This window comes from Myotis daubentonii, chromosome 9, assembly GCF_963259705.1.
Source record: "Myotis daubentonii chromosome 9, mMyoDau2.1, whole genome shotgun sequence".
In the NCBI taxonomy this organism is placed as follows: domain Eukaryota; kingdom Metazoa; phylum Chordata; class Mammalia; order Chiroptera; family Vespertilionidae; genus Myotis; species Myotis daubentonii.
In genome coordinates this window covers 16,290,362-16,306,184 of record NC_081848.1, presented here as the reverse complement: position 1 = coordinate 16,306,184, position 15,823 = coordinate 16,290,362, and the positions used below count along the sequence as shown (strand labels likewise).

The window sequence follows — 15,823 nt, the reverse complement described above, 5'->3', positions numbered from 1 at the left end:
TCCAGATGGCAGGTATGCGGATGTGCTATGTAATTTTTTATACTTCTCCATACATTTGAAATATTCCATAATTAAAAGTAAATTGTAATTATGGTTGCCCACTTTTATTGGTATCTTGGGTAAAGACTTAGAATTCTTACTAATGGCATCTGCACATGTCACTGAGCTATCATCCTAAAGACCCTAACATTTCTCAACACCTAAACTATGTCACGAGCTATGCTTGCTTCCAGAAATCGAAAAGGATTCCCAAGTGCAAAGGCTGAGGTTCTGAGTACAAACGAAGATGGTGATGGGGCTTCATGTACAAAACAGACGGTGCACAGAGGGTCCAGTGCAACAGAAGAATGACTATGAATGCCTAAAAGACTCTAATCACTCCATGCCACAGCCTGTAAACGCAGGAGGCTCCTCTCCAGTTGGGGAGAAGATACCTTTACAGCATGAGCTCATCTTTCTCTGTTCCTTGTTCAAATAACAAAATTTCTATTGTGCTTCCCCAAATTTAGTTGTTCTATTGGTGCAAACAGCACTGGGCAGAGCAACGTTGGTTTGGGTCCCTGAACCAAAAGGGTTAGTAACAATAACACAAAACTTCAATGAGCAAGATATGTGAATGCCAGTGTGACATTTTATATATATATATATATAGTCTTATATGATCTTCTACTCTGATTTGGGCACAGATCTCCTAAAACCCTAAGTGATGAGAAAAGTCAATGTGCCTTTGTTATGTTAATGAAGTGGCTTTTGGACTGCACCTAAGGATGGGAACTGGCTGCCAGGAGAACCAATCATGTGATTAGAGGTTTGGAATTTTCAGTCCTACCCCCAGACCTCTGGGAAGGAGAGAGGAGCTGGAGGTTGAATCAATTGCCAATGTCCAATGATTTAATCAATCATGACTCTGTAATGAAGTCGCCATGAAAACTCAAAAGGACGGGGTCCAGACAGCTTCCAGGTTGGTGAGATCATAGAGGTGCTAGGAGAGGCACGGATGCTCCACACCCTTCCCCACACTTTGTCCTATGCTTCTCTACCATCTGGCTGTTCCTGAGTCAAAGCCTTTTTAGAAAAATCTGGTAAATAGTACTAAAATGTTTCTCAGAGTTATTTGAACCACTATCTAGCAAATGAATTGAACCTGAGGAGGGAGTTATGGGAGCCTCTGGATTATAGCCAGTCAGTCAGAAGCACAGGTAACAACATGGACTCTCAACTAGGGTCAGAAGTGAGATTTGGGGTTGGGGGTGGTCTTGTAGAAATGATCCCTTAACCTGTGGATTCTGTTGCTATCCCTGGGGAGATAGTGTCAGAATTGAACTAAAGTCTTGGGCATCAGCAGGGTGTCTGGGAATTGCTTATTGGTGTAGGGAACCCTCACATACACAAATTTGAAATTTGGGTCCCAGAATACTCCTATGAAACCAGGCATCCGGATTAAAAATAACCTCAACAGAAAGTGACCAAACCAACAAAATTAAGCTTAATGGAGATTGATTAAAGGTTAAAAATGGAAGTTTGCCTTCACTAGCATAGTATGCTGTGGGAGATCTTAGCAACAGCTTCAATGTAAAGCAGTAGGGGAGTGAGTTAAGGATGAGTTTGGATGACCAGAATCTCAATGTGAGCCATCAGTGGGCTATCTCTTCATACTACAGAGGTGAATGGCATCTGTACCAGCCACGGTTTTTTGGTTGCAAACAACAGAAACTGACTTCAGCTAACTTACACACAAAAAAGGTATTTATTGGAAAATTATCTCTGCTCAGAAACTTGGCAGGAAGCCCACATAGCAGGGTCAGGAATGGACAAGGCCTGGAGGACCTAGGAAGCAGGAACCACAGGAGAAGTCTGATAACAGGAACGGCAGGGTTGGAACCCCTCTATAAACAGAGGCCCAAGGCCAAGGCAAGAGAAACTTTATTCCCAGCAGGTTCTGAGCTAGCCAGGCTGAGACCTGAGCTGAAGTTCTCAGTTGCCATCTTGCTCTTGAATGGAACACAGCCAGTTCAAAGGGGAACATATTTAGCAGAGGCACCTCTGCCAGAGGGACATCTGGCTTTCACAGAAGACACTCTGAAAGCTGCTGCCAAGGGCACTCAGTAGAAAGATCTGCCTCTCATCACCCCACAGAGTATAATTAGGGACAATAACTAAGTGCTGTAGAAGTTTCAAGGAGACAGAGTGGAAATCAACATAACCAGGGACTTCTAATAAATAGAGTTATTCAGCAAGTGATTTAACAAACTTTCATGGTGGTGAGCTTGCTCACCACAGCAATTGTTCAAAGAAAGGCTGAATTCCCTTTAATAGGGAATAAGGTAGGGGACCCCCGCATTAATAGGAAATAGATTAGACAATTTATAGGGTCACTCAACTTCTTGATTTGAAATGATCTTGCTTAAGTCACTTATTTGAGTTATATACATCAAAACTAAACTTTTGCAATCATAAATTTTAATTATAAATGATTAAAATATTCTTTCTTTTTCTAAAAATGTTTTTTATTGATTTCAGAGAGAAGAGGGAGAGGAAGAGAAAGAGAGAGAGAGAGAAACATCAATGATGAGAGAGAATCATCGATCAGCTGCCTCCTGCACTTCTCCACTGGGGATCAACCCTGGGCATGTGCCCTCGCTGGGAATCAATCAAACCGTGACCTTCTGGTTCATAGGACGATGCTCAACAATTGAACCACACCAGCTGGGGTGATTTGAAAATTCCTGAGGACAGCACCATGTTGGAGAACACATCTCTCAGTAAGTCCAATAGAGCCACTGTTTCCTTCATGATTACAGCACATCTGTTTCTTCAGTTGAGTATAAAATGGAGCAGATGGGCCATGTTAAAAAAAACAGAAAAACAAAAAACCTTTCAACACAAAAATAACAAAACACGCCTGCTCTGTAAGGTTCATAAAACCTGAGACCAACTGAAAAAAAGGTCATATTCTAATTTCCCATCCATCAGTCTATAACCACTGAATGTATTGGCAGCTAGAATAGCTGTGTGTGTGGGTGTGTGTGTGTGTGGGTGTGTACGCATGCACATACATGCTAACACTGGAATCTTTCCCTCTTTTTCTGTCATCTAGCAAATTGCTGAATTTCCATATATTTAATGTTTTGATGAAATTTCATTGTTTTTGGAAATCATTTACTCATTAATTCCATGAGCTGGGTTTTTTAAAAATCCCCAGACAAATCTCCTCTTAATCTGTGTTTCATAGGTACTCAGCAGCTATATTTTTTAAGATGACATCCCCAGTGGTCAACTCCTAGGCACTGGGCTGGGGGCCTGAGCTGAGACCCTGGCCACAATGGTGAGCTGTGAGGGGCCAGATCTCCCTCCCAGGAAGGTCATCTGAAAGGTGAGTTTGGTCTCAGCACACAAGAGCACCATGAAAAGCAGTTCCCATCATCAGAGCTAAGGGGTACATTGAAAGCCTTGCTGAGGAGCTGAAGCAAGGAACGAGGGGAGCTGAGAACCCCAAGAACAGACCATGTCAGGGCCTTATTATGGAGGAGGTGACACAGTGGTCTCAAGGCTGATATTCCTGAGGGCTGGCGGCAAAGGTTTTGAGGTAAAAACCACACCAAACAGTACTCTCTGAATGAACTTGGCCTAGAATAACAAAAATGATGATGATGAAAACAGCATCTTTCTAAGTCAGATGGAAAAGGACATGAACCATATGATTCTACTCACATGTGGGATATAAAACAAAAGCACAAATAGACAAACAAAACAAAACTCATAGACACAGACAACAGAAGTGTGATTACCAGATGGGAAGGGGAATGGGGAGGACCAAGACAGTAAAGGAGTCAAATATATGGTGTTGGAAAGAGACTCCTAGACTCTGGGTAGTGGGCACACAATAGAGTGTAAAGATGGTGTATTATAAAGTTGTACACCTGAAACTTATATGATGCTATTAACTAATGTTATCCCAATAAATTTCATTTTAAAAAACACACAAAACACTATTTTCCTAAGGGTCCAAGCACTAAGTTAGGTGCTTTACAAATATCACCTTTATTCCTCAGAAGAGACCTGGAACCTAATTTTCAGGAAAGAAAACAAGGCCACACCCAAAGACAAAGTGCTTTTATATTTTTTAATTGATGTCAGAGAGGAAGAGAGAGGGAGAGAGAGGAAGAAACATCAATGATAAGAGAGAATCATTGATCAGCTGCCTCCTGCATGGTCCCTCCTGGGAATCAAGCCCAAAACCCTGGCCTGTGCCCTTGACGGGAATCAAACCTGGCACCCCTCAGTTTGCAGGCCAACACTCTATCCACTGAGCCAAACCGCTAGGGCAGGACAAAGTGCTTTTTAAGATTTGACTGCGTCCAGTTGCATGGCCAAGCTCAGCGTCAATGGGGAGAGAAGCACAGTCTGCTCTCAGGCAGAGGCCCTGGGGTGCAGGACAGCGGGTGTGGGTGTACAATCCTATCACAGGGGAATAAAGACTTGGACCCACATTTCTCATCAAAAAATAAAACAAAACAAAACCGTATTATAGGCACTTTAAAGGCCACGTTGAAAAAGCACTGCTGTAACATGAGGTGCTACCTAATACTAAGGTGATGCGGAAGTAATGAGCACAGCCCAAAATAAAAAGACTAGTATTCTCTCTACTTCGTGAGAGGGCACAGTGCAAGTTTATACATAACTGGCATCTTTTTTAAAAATTGGTTTTGTTAATAAAAGTCATTTTCTTTCACCAGAGAGAAGAGAATATTGAAACGTGAATCCTGATACATCACCAATGGCTTTCCCTTTGGTTGCCCTCACCAACCAAACATCTTGCCTTAACCCCCCTTCCCAATATACTCAACTGTACCAAGAAGATGCAATCTTTTTTTAAAATAGCAATTGAGCATACTTCAAAATAGCTGTGTGGATCAAATGAGGGGATACATGTCAAGCACCTATTAAGGGGCCAGGCCCAGCTTACAGGCTCAATACCTAAGAATGGATAGCTGCTGTTATGATTTTCCACTCTTCTCCCAGCCGTAACAGCAGCAGCCCATGGTTCTAGTTACTAAACACTTGTTGAATCGACCTTATCATTAACTGAGTGTTCCTCTTTAGCTCTCTGCCCAAGAAGGTGCTAGAGGCCCATGGTTAGTCCACCTGGATGGGGGTCAGAGGCAATTGCAGAAGGAGGATGTTGGAGCCCATTAAAACCCATTAAAACTCTGGGTGACAAAGTCCATCACAAACGCTTAAGGCAGTGGTTCTCAACCTTCCTAATGCCACGACCCTTTAATACAGTTCCTCATGTTGTGGTGACCCCCAACCATAAAATTATTTTCGTTGCTACTTCATAACTGTCATTTTTCAACTGTTATGAATCGTCATGTAAATATCTGATATGCAGGATGTATTTTCATTGTTACAAATTGAACATAATTAAAGCATAGTGATTAATCACAAAAACAATATGTAATTATATGTGTGTTTTCCGATGGTCTTAGGCGACCCCTGTGAAAGGGTCGTTTGACCCCCAAAGGGGTCGCGACCCACAGGTTGAGATCTGCTGGCTTAAGGAATTATCCACTTTTGCTTTCTCTTTGCCTTTGCTTGATGCCATCAACAGAGACAAGGAAAAGTTAACTTCATCTTACTCATTTGACATACGTTACTAAATGCTACTAGTTACCAAGCCAGAAAAAACACTGAAGAGGGAGACCATTATGATGACGATGAACAAAACCCAATCTTGGCCCAGTGTTGTTCACAGGCTAGTGGGGAAGATCAATACTCAACAGTCAGACCTTAAGCAGCCGCACCAAAAGTGAGAAGAGCTGCTCTGTGGGCCCGGGTGATGGGTGACGTATGCTTTGACTGAATTAGTTTTTCAAATAACAGAAATTGAAAACATTGTTCAGTGTCAGCATATGATTATGTATCTTCCTGGAAGCAAATCTTCATTGACTAACTGGTGTCTTGGGAGCCTCTATATGTTTTGGTCTTGCTCTGGTGACTACATGGGGAGACTTGGTAAATACTTGCTGCTGAGATGAAGGAGCCTCCACCAAGTAGCATTCAGAGTCCTGGTGACCACACAGCTAGCTGCTCCCAGACACACTTCTGACTGGTTGTCGCCTAAGGAACCTGAAAGGTGCTTCACTCTGCCCTCCCCTTCCCACCTTCCCCATCTTCGGGCCAGGCTGTCCCTGAATCCTGCTCCTTTCTGGTCTCTCTGCTATGGGTACCTTCTGCCCACTTTCCCGTTTCCCCTCTCCAGAGAGAGAGGTGCTGCAGAATGCAGCTCCGGACAGGGCAGCCTCCGAGCCAACATGGGCTGGCTGCTCTTTTCCAGAGCCCACAACATCTTGAAGATATTTGTAATTTTACACCAACTGGAGGATATAATTCATTGCTTGCTGAATCAAAGTCCGCCCGCTGCCAGAGGATTCCAGAGATCATTTGTATGATCATTAAAAAGTAAAAACAAAACAAAATGGTTCTACTCTCACCCTGCCCTCCCTCACACACAAATGTACCCGCAACTGCCATTGGTTCTTGCCCTTAGAATAACATATACCCCTTGCTGCTTGCCCCTGCCTCCCACTCCTGAGTCTCTAAAAAGAAAAGGTTCCACTCATATTGGGATATGCAGACTTTGTGAACGCAAATCAGACCCAGGCAAACTGCAAGGTTGAGAGTGAGTTACTGTCAGTTCTAAGGGGCTTGAGGGAGAGAGGGAATCCCAGCCAAGGAGAGGGATGCAGGCTCGCTCTCCTGGGCAGTTAATCATCTGTAAATGCAAAGGGATGGCACGAAGAGTCTCTGCAGCTTGCTAAGTCTCTGCTTTCCAGCTGGGGCCATGGGGTCAGAGCAGTTTGATAAGCCCCGCCCCCTCACCTGGACCATGGGGGGCAGGGGAAAATCAAAGTGCTAACTGACAGGAGAGGCTGGGGAAACTATAGTATCTTCCCTGTCCATCCAGGGCTAACAGGCACTAGCCTGGGCACAGGTGCTCTGGACTTGACTCTCCCCTTGGTTTCTACATGCAGAAGCCGAGTGAAGGTCAATAGCCAACCGCATGCAACAGGTTGTTCAATAGTAGTAACTGCTGCCATCCATTGAAGGTTAAATATGTGTGCTGCACCTTGAACCCTATAGATACACAATCTTATTTAACCCCAGCTGCAGCCCTTTGAGGCCAGGTACCATGCTCATCCCATTTTTACAGATGAGGAAAGGAAGGCTCAGAGATTTCAGTGATTTGCCCAAGATCTTGCACTTGCTGAGAGATGGACGCAGGATCTGAACTCAGGCCTGTCTGATTTAGAAGCCCCTGTTTGGAGTCAGCAGACCACTCTCTCTCCCCAGAAACTGAAGGAAACCTCATGACATGAAGTCTTTTTGAACTGAAAACAAGAAAAAGATTGTATTCCCCTGAACACATGGTAGATTGTCCCCACTTCAGTGGAGATAAATGTAAAAATAACTAAGAGACTGTCTCTGGCTCCACTACAGCAGTAGCCAGTTGTGTCCTTTCAACATAGTCTGAGTTTTGTTTCCATATTCCCATTCTCTACATCTTGGCTTCCTATACTTCCTAATCCTCTGTGTGTGCATTTGCTTTTTTGGTGTGTGTTTTTTATGTGGTGTGAGTTCCTGCCATCCACTGCAAATCTTTTGTAGAATGAGATGGGAAATAAAAATATGGAAAGGACAGTGGACACAGAGATAGGTGGATGATTAGACTGATAGATGGGTGGATGGATGGACATGCACAGTGGATAAGAGATGGACAAATGAACAAACATGTGGACAGACAGATGATAAACAAGAGGATGAATGATTGGATGGACAAACTGATAGGCAGATGGACAAATAAACAGATGGGCGGAGCTGCCATGACCCATATGTATACTGGTTCTGACCGACACCCACACCAGCTGCCTAGTGGTCTGAGAATGACAGCAGACCACATGGTAATAACACCATGAGGGCAGAGAGGCCTGAGAGGTCCTCTGAAGTCATGCTATTTGGCATCTGTTACTAAGGGCTGGATCTTCCATAACTGGTCAGTAAGGAGGGAGTAGGAATGGCTTAATACAAACACAGGACCACTGCTCCAGTCCACCTCCTCTGCCAAGCCTTGTTCTGCTGCCCTGCTTCTTGCCACTACCACCACCCCACATTCTCCATACCCCCAGGGGACCTAACCCTCTCTAATGACCAATGTTATCTTTTCCAGCTTTTATCTTTTATGCATGGATTTTTGTACCCTACATCTCCACCTGCCACCCAAGTCAAAGTATAAGTACCTTGAGGGTAAGAAACATATCTCTTGCCTCTGTTTTTATAGTACTTACCTCAATGCATGTTAATGACAAAATGGAAAGCTATCTCATGGAATGCATCGTAAGTGTGAATTATGGGCTTCTGTAGTTAGGGAAGTTTTTTTTAGCCTATTTAAGCATTGTCACAAAAACCACTGTTCATGGAAATGTCCCAGTGCCACCACAATGTCTATTTATTGAGTGCTTACTAAACACATCCTATATCAGCATCGCCAACCTTTCAGACCTCACGGACCACCAGTGGTCTGCAGACCATCGGATGGCAACTGCTGTCCTATATAATAAAAGGCTAATATGCAAATTGTCCCCTCGAGAGTTCAACCAACCGGGAGTTCGACTGCTTGCTATGATGTACACTGACCACCAGGGGGTGATGTGGAACAAAGAAAGGCCCCAGCTGGCACCCAGCAGCTGGGGGAAGGAAGGCCCCAGTCGGCAGCCAGAAGGCCCCAATTGGCCCTGATAACGAGGCCTAGGGACCCTACCTGTGCACAAATTTTGTGCACCGGGCCTCTAGTTATATAATAACAGCTCATCACTATAGAGTAATCTAAGTACCTTACATCTAATAACTTGATCTTCAGCATAATAGGCCATAGCAGTAAGTCCTAGGATTATCCACAGACGAAAAGACTTAACACTGAACAAGGTTAAATAACAAGCTCAAGTCCCTGGCTGGTGGTCAGAGCATCGGCCTGTGAACCGAAGGCTTGTGGGTTTGGTTCCCAGTCAAGAACATATTCTTGGGTTGCAGGTTTGATCCCCAGCCCCATTCAGGGTGCATGCAGGAGAAAACCAGTCAATGGTCTCTCTCACACTGATGTTTCTCTCTCTCTCCCCCCTCCTCTCTTCCTTTCACTCTCTCTAAAAATCAATGGGGGAAAAATAATAATAAACTCAAGGTCACACGTGAGTAAGAGGCAGAGCTGGAATTCCAATCTCAGTCCAACTCTAAGCCAGTGGCCTTAACCTCCAAGCCATGGAATCACTTTAGGTGGGACAAGTGGAGTGAGTCCTCCTGACCTTGTGGAAAGTCATGAAAGAGCTTTAGTGGGTGCCTCCAGACCAGTCTGACACACAGCACCTCTCTCTGATCAGACGAGGACTGCTGGAGTCCAACCCAGAAACTCAAGCTGGCAATGGCTCATGGGGGCACCGCCTGACCAATTAATGGCCTGCCACTCCTGCTTAACTCCCGAAGCCACAGCAAGAAGGGCATCTGACTGGGAAGTCAAGTCTAGGCTTGTGGCATCTGTTCAATGCTTTTTGTGACTTTGCCCAAGTCATTAAATTCTGCAAGGAATAGTACCATCAGCCAGGCTGTTATGAAAATCAAATGAATGACCAAGAGTGGACCTCGCTTTACAAGGAAGCGACCAAAACTGCCTTGTAAAGTGAACTCTGACAAAGCCACTGGCAGCATTTCTGCATCAAGTCCCCTCGAAAAAACATGACCTAATTGGATGATTCAAATGGGCTTCCCAAATGCATTGCAGATCGTTGTTAGGAAATACCAAGTGGTGCCTGAGAGTTCAAGCAGCCCCTAAGGTTACTCTCAAGGCTGGTGAGTAAACCATGGTTATATCACTTTGGGCTCCTGGCCACCTGGCTGCAACGCTAGAAATGCTTCAGGCTTGCTCCATTCTGACTTGGTTTGACCACAATCATATTAAATATTAAATCATCTAGTGGCACTGGCACAGAAAAACACTATGTCAGGTGATAGCTATTCTGCCTTTTATTACTGTCCATAACAATTGCCTAACCATTTAGAAAGTTCCAACTTCAAGCCCAAGGCTTAAAAGAAGTTATATCTATCCTAAAGGAACTTTGTCCCACTTTCGCTGAAAATAAAAATTCATTCCCCAGACACCGACACCGGGCTTCTTCACGCTCTTGGCAGGCTAAAGGCTCCTGGACAAACACAGGCCTTCTGCTCAGAAGGAGGCCGCTGCTCGTCAGGGCTGGGCCTTCAGCACAGTTGTGATTCCTGCCTCCTCTCTCCAGGACCTCCGTCTCCCCTCTCTTGCATCCGACAGAACAGCCTCTATGTAACCAGAACTACTTTTCAAACTATGGGCCATCCCCTTAACCTGGGAATTCCCTCAACCTTACCATGGAGGCACTAGTTGACCTTGTGACCTGCCCGGCACGCAAAGAGAAGTGTGCAGTATCACCTGTGCAGTGGTCTTGCCAGGAGGTTTCACTATCGGATGACAAGGAAGCAATCAAATTTAGAACATGGGACATTCTAAGAGACAACTGGCTTGGATTCTGCAAAAGTGTCAGTGTCATTTAAGAAAGAGGTGGGAGGCTATTTTAGATTAAAGGAGAGAAAGACACTAATGCAGTATATGGATGAATCTTGATTGGATTTTGGTTCCCCCAAAATAGCTCTTAAATTCTTGAGGAAAATTGGAAAAGTTTGAATATAAACCATATATCGGATGGCATTATTGGATGAAGGTTAGTTTTCCTGAGTGGTGTAATGCAGTTATGTTGGAGAAAGTCTTTGCTCTTAAAAGATTCATTTGGGGGTGACGAGGTATGGCGTTTGCGTTTCAAACATACGTAGTCTTTTGCCGAGATGGCACTCCACCCAGCAGAGCCGCATTCAGACATGTCTAAAAGATGTTTGATCTCTAAAGTAGTGAGAGAAAAGCCCTGAAAGAGATGTTCTGAAAAAGTTCAAATTTTTCCCAAATGTTGTGAGAGTCTGGAATCCATGTGGCAGTAAAATGCTGGGAAGAACATTCTGCATTAAAAGAATGTCTAACCACTTACTGTAATGGCCCTGCCTTTATTAGAATGCAACCTGGAGTACCTGAAGGAAAGGGAAGAGTTCAGAAAAACTGGACTTCCTACCAAGGAAAGGCCATAGGCGCTTCCAACAAGCATGTAGGCAAACACTCTAAGGATACTCAGTAACTCTCCATGGAAATCACAGTCCCTAAAATAACGGACTCATGGAAGTGTGTCTGCTTTGTCCTAAATTATGGCAATATTCATTTTATCTGAAATAAAGTTGTTGTTTTTATTTGTTTGTTTGTTTTTAATCCTCGCCCAAGGATATTTTTTCCATTGCTCCCCAGAGAGACGGTGGCAGGGGGGGAGGAGAAGGAGAGAGAAAGAGAGAGAAACAGTGATATGAGAGAGACACATCAAATGGTCGCCTCTTTAGCCCCAACCGGGATCTGGCATCAAACCTGCAACCGAGGCACGATCCCTTAACCGGGAATCAAAACCAAGATCCTTTGGTCTGTGGGCTGACACCCTAGCCACTGAAGCAAACTGGCCAGGGTTGAAATAAAGTTTTCTTAATTAAAAAAATACATACAGTCCTTCGCATTATTCACTGATGCCATATTTGCAAACTTGCCTACTTACTAAAATTTATTTGTAACTGCAAAATTGGTACTTGTGGTGCGAAAACCTTGAGCCTCTCAACGTACACGTTTCTAGCTGAGGTCTAGCAGCTGAGGTCCAGCAGCTGCCTTCTTATTCACTCATTTTATACCATAAACGTGTCCCTTCACAGTCTAGAGCAGGGGTGGGCAAACTTTTTGACTCGAGGGCCACAATGGGTTCTTAAACTGGACCGGAGGGCCGGAACAAAAGCATGGATGGAGTGTTTGTGTGAACTAATATAAATTCAAAGTAAACATCATTACATAAAAGGGTACGGTCTCTTTTTTTTTTTAGTTTTATTCATTTCAAATGGGCCGGATCCAGCCCGCGGGCCGTAGTTTGCCCACGGCTGGTCTACTGCCACTTTTTTCACATTTTGGTCTTTTTGCTGGAGATTTTGCTGTTTAAAAGGCCGAATGTACAGTGTTAAAATGCTATCTAGTTTCCAAATCATAAGACTGTGATGTGCCTCGCAGAGAAAATCATGCTAGATGAGCTCCGTTCAGGCATGAGTAATACTGCTGTTGGCTATGAGTTCAATGTTAATGAATCAACAACATACACTGAATAAAATGTCTTTAAAAAGAAACACACATAAAACAAGGTTAATGAAAATCTGACCAGAGGCTCACAGGAACCTAACCCTGTATTTCTCCTAAGCACAATGATTCAATATTTGCTGCTATTTTATAGAATATAACTATGTGAATTATGCAAGTCAATTGCATGTACACATATACACATATATACATATACACATATACATATATATGTGTGTGTTATTTACACACAGAACTGCACAGATGTGGCAAAATGATAACTAGATGAAGAATACAGGAATATTTGTTGTTCTAGTCTTTTATTTTTCTGTGGATTTAACTTTTTCAAAATAAAGTGTTGAAAGAAAACACATACACACACACACAAACTGTGGCTTGTGACCTGTCAATGGTCATAAAATTAATTTAGACAGTACAACGAAAAAGAATGGCATGGAGTTGAGTCGAGTAGCATAGAAAATATCAGTGTCTTGGATTTGTGTTTTGTGAAATGTGTTTCCAGATAGGGTGTGGATGTGTGTTTTCTGGGTTGTAAAGTAAAACTTTTTTCTTCATATGAGTTAGGTTCCAAAAATCTTTGCAAGTCAGGGCCCTATAGGATCGAAGCACCCTCCTGTCACGCCTCCTTCACCTCCTCTTTTCTGTGCCAGGGTCCAGCCCTGTCACCAGAGGGGGTCCTTCTCCTCCCGAGGCTGGCCCACCGCAGACTGTAGCTCCCCCCCTTCTGCTGTCACCCATCCATTCTCCGCAGCTTCCCCATCACTCCATCCCTTCCCACATGCTCCTTCCAGGCCTTCTGGAATCCTATTATAATCTCCCCAATATAGTCCCCTTGACTCTGATATGTTTTGCTCTAGGCCGCTGCGAAGGGATAACTAGTCCATCAACAAGCCCTTAAACTTGTCTCTGATCCATGCACCATGGAGGCAGTTGCAGCGGGGGGGGGGGGGGGTACGGGGGGGGAGTAGGGGTCTATGAGAGCAGAAGAGAAACACTGCGGGGAAGGGAGAGCAGCAAAAGCTTCCATGACGAGGTGCTCCCTCGGAGATTACAAGTTCAAGTTTCTTTTACTAAGTTACTAGCAGAGTTCTGTATAGGAAATAGAAATGTTTCATCATGTTTGAGAAAATAGACAGGGGTAGGCAAAGCAAAGTTACAGGGACAGGAGCGTTCAAGGGAGCAGGACCGGCTAGGACAAAGGCAGGTTGGAAGGCAGCCGCAGCCGGTAGGGAGTTTGGAAGAGTAGGACAATCCAAGAATCAGAACTGTGAGTGGGATGCCCTTCCTGATGTCACCGAGAGCACCCGAAAGGATACTGTGGCTTCCTAATTGTTACGGAAACCAGGAGAGTAGGATAGAAACCACACACTGAGCTGCTTCTGCACCCTACAAGATGCCCACAGCTCTGAGGACATGGAAGATGCGAATCAAGGAAATATTTTCTTCCTCATTTTGGCTTAAGCTGGTCCTAGTCAGCTTCCCTGTTTAGTGTCCACTCCTAAGATAGGTGTTTTCATTAATATTAGTCCCCAAAAAATAGAATAAAAAATAAATGAGTCTGCAACTAGAAAGAAAACTGGACAAGAAGGACACACCCAGGAAGACCAGTCTCTTCTCTCCACCGCCCAGCACAGTTCTGTCCACAGTCCTCCATCCTTTAGCAGGGGCCCAGGACGCTCTTCTAGCCTAAATGACTCAGGTCAGGAGACCCGTGGAAAGGAGGGAAGTGAGGTCCTCCCTGTGGGAAGAAGTGAGGATTCCAGGAGATGGGTGGGGCCTCTCAGGGAATCAGCTTAGAGAAAGAGAACAGAGGGCAGGGCAGGACCTGGCTGGTCTTTAGAATGAACTGACCCCTCCTGTGCTGCCCCTCATGTAAATGGACTTCACAGTCCTGGGGGTGACTGGAAACAAGCCACTCATAGGATACCCCAGTCTTGCCCCGGCAGGTTGCACATTGCCCACACGGCCTTATTCTATTTGCAATGACTGGCTCGGCATCCTAGAACATTCCTCTGTCCTTCCCAGCACAGTTTTTTTTTTTATAACTAAACCCAGGAAAACAGCATTTGGCTGCTCCCAGGCAAGGGAGAAACAAATGAGACCCTCCAAACTGAGCTTCCCTGTAGGGAGCAAATATTTGGAATTTGTGGATTAAAAATAAATGTGGTTTTCTTGAATGAGTTCTGACAGGCCTGGTGTTATGGTGCATGAGAAACCTGTGGATTCCAGGTTAGGAGGCTTCTCTGGCCTCTCAATGAGTGCTCATGTATTTAATACTCACTCTTTGTTTTGTTTTGTTGTTGTTGTTGTTGTTGTTGTTGTTGTTTTTGAATGACAAAATGTTGAATGCCTGTGCATGTGCCTCCCCCTCCCCCAGCTCCTGTTACGATCTGAGAGCCTCCCAAACTGGCAGTTCTGCAGAAAACACGGCGCTTATCCCAGCGGGGCTTGAAAACCATGAAGGCCCTGGTTCTCTTGATTTGGATGATTGTAGGTGAGCTCTTCCCACAGCATGCCTCAGGCCTCTCTGCTCACGGAGAGGAGCCCCCTCGTTCTACAGGACTCCTGCGGTCTCCCGTTCTTCTGCAGCCTGGCGCCGGGAGCTGCGCCCCTGGAAAAAGTGGTATGCTCGGACACTGCAGAGGGAGCCCCCTTACACAGTAAGGAGCATCATGGAGGTGAAGGAAGTCTTGCAGCCAATGTCAGCTAGTTGCTTGGCAGTTGGCATGTCGTCCCCTGGACGTTGCAGCTCCCTCCCTCCCTCCCTCCCTCCCTCCGAGGCCTCCGCTGGCAGCGTCTGGCCACCACAGTACGCGCAGCCTGACAGCACCTGACACAAGGGTGGGGGTCCAGGAACAAGCCTAGACAGTGAGGTGCTATCGGTCAGGAAATCCACCTTTTCTCCCTCCCGCCCACCCACCCCATCACCCTCTAGGATACAACTTCCAACTGAGGCAAGAGTCCATGCTGCCCTCAGCCCCGTCTGGCCGCTGTCCTTGAACTTCTTTAATACACTCATTTTGAACACCTGCTATAATTCTGGGTGCCCTGCTAAGCACTGCACCTGGGAGGAAAGCTCTGCGCTCCCTGCTGGTTCTCTTTCAATCCTGTTTGTCAGCGACCCTTTACAATTCCCTAAATTGAAGCCTCAAACTGGTGTCCTATGAGACAGATCAAGCAATTGCATCTGGCCTGACAGTTTTGGCCAGTATAGTTGCATTGTTGCTGTTATTTTTAAATCTTGAATTATCTGTTGCATCTAAAATTTAGGAGACTCCACCACATTCTGTGTACCTATTGCTGCATAACAAACCACCCAGATTTTGTGTCATAAAACACAACCATCTGCCATGTGTCTGCAGGTCAGGGGTTTGGATAAACCACGGCTGGGCAGAGGGATTGGGGGGTGGGGGGGAGGGCGGGTCCCTGCTCCCTGAACTCTATGAAGGCTTAAATGGCTGGGTGCCATGAAGTACTAGGAGCATTGCTCAGAGTAACCCTATCACCCATATTCCAAGGGTT

General features: G+C 45.0%; 2 pseudogenes; one reads left to right on the top strand and one right to left on the bottom strand.

The window, feature by feature from the left end:
* The first annotated feature begins 10,920 nt into the window (after window positions 1-10,920).
* Window positions 10,921-11,235, top strand: LOC132242023 (COX assembly mitochondrial protein homolog; annotated as a pseudogene).
* Window positions 11,236-14,744: 3,509 nt separating this feature from the next.
* On the bottom strand, window positions 14,745-15,029 carry LOC132242022 (cytochrome c oxidase assembly protein COX14-like; annotated as a pseudogene).
* Between the last annotated feature and the right edge of the window lie 794 nt (window positions 15,030-15,823).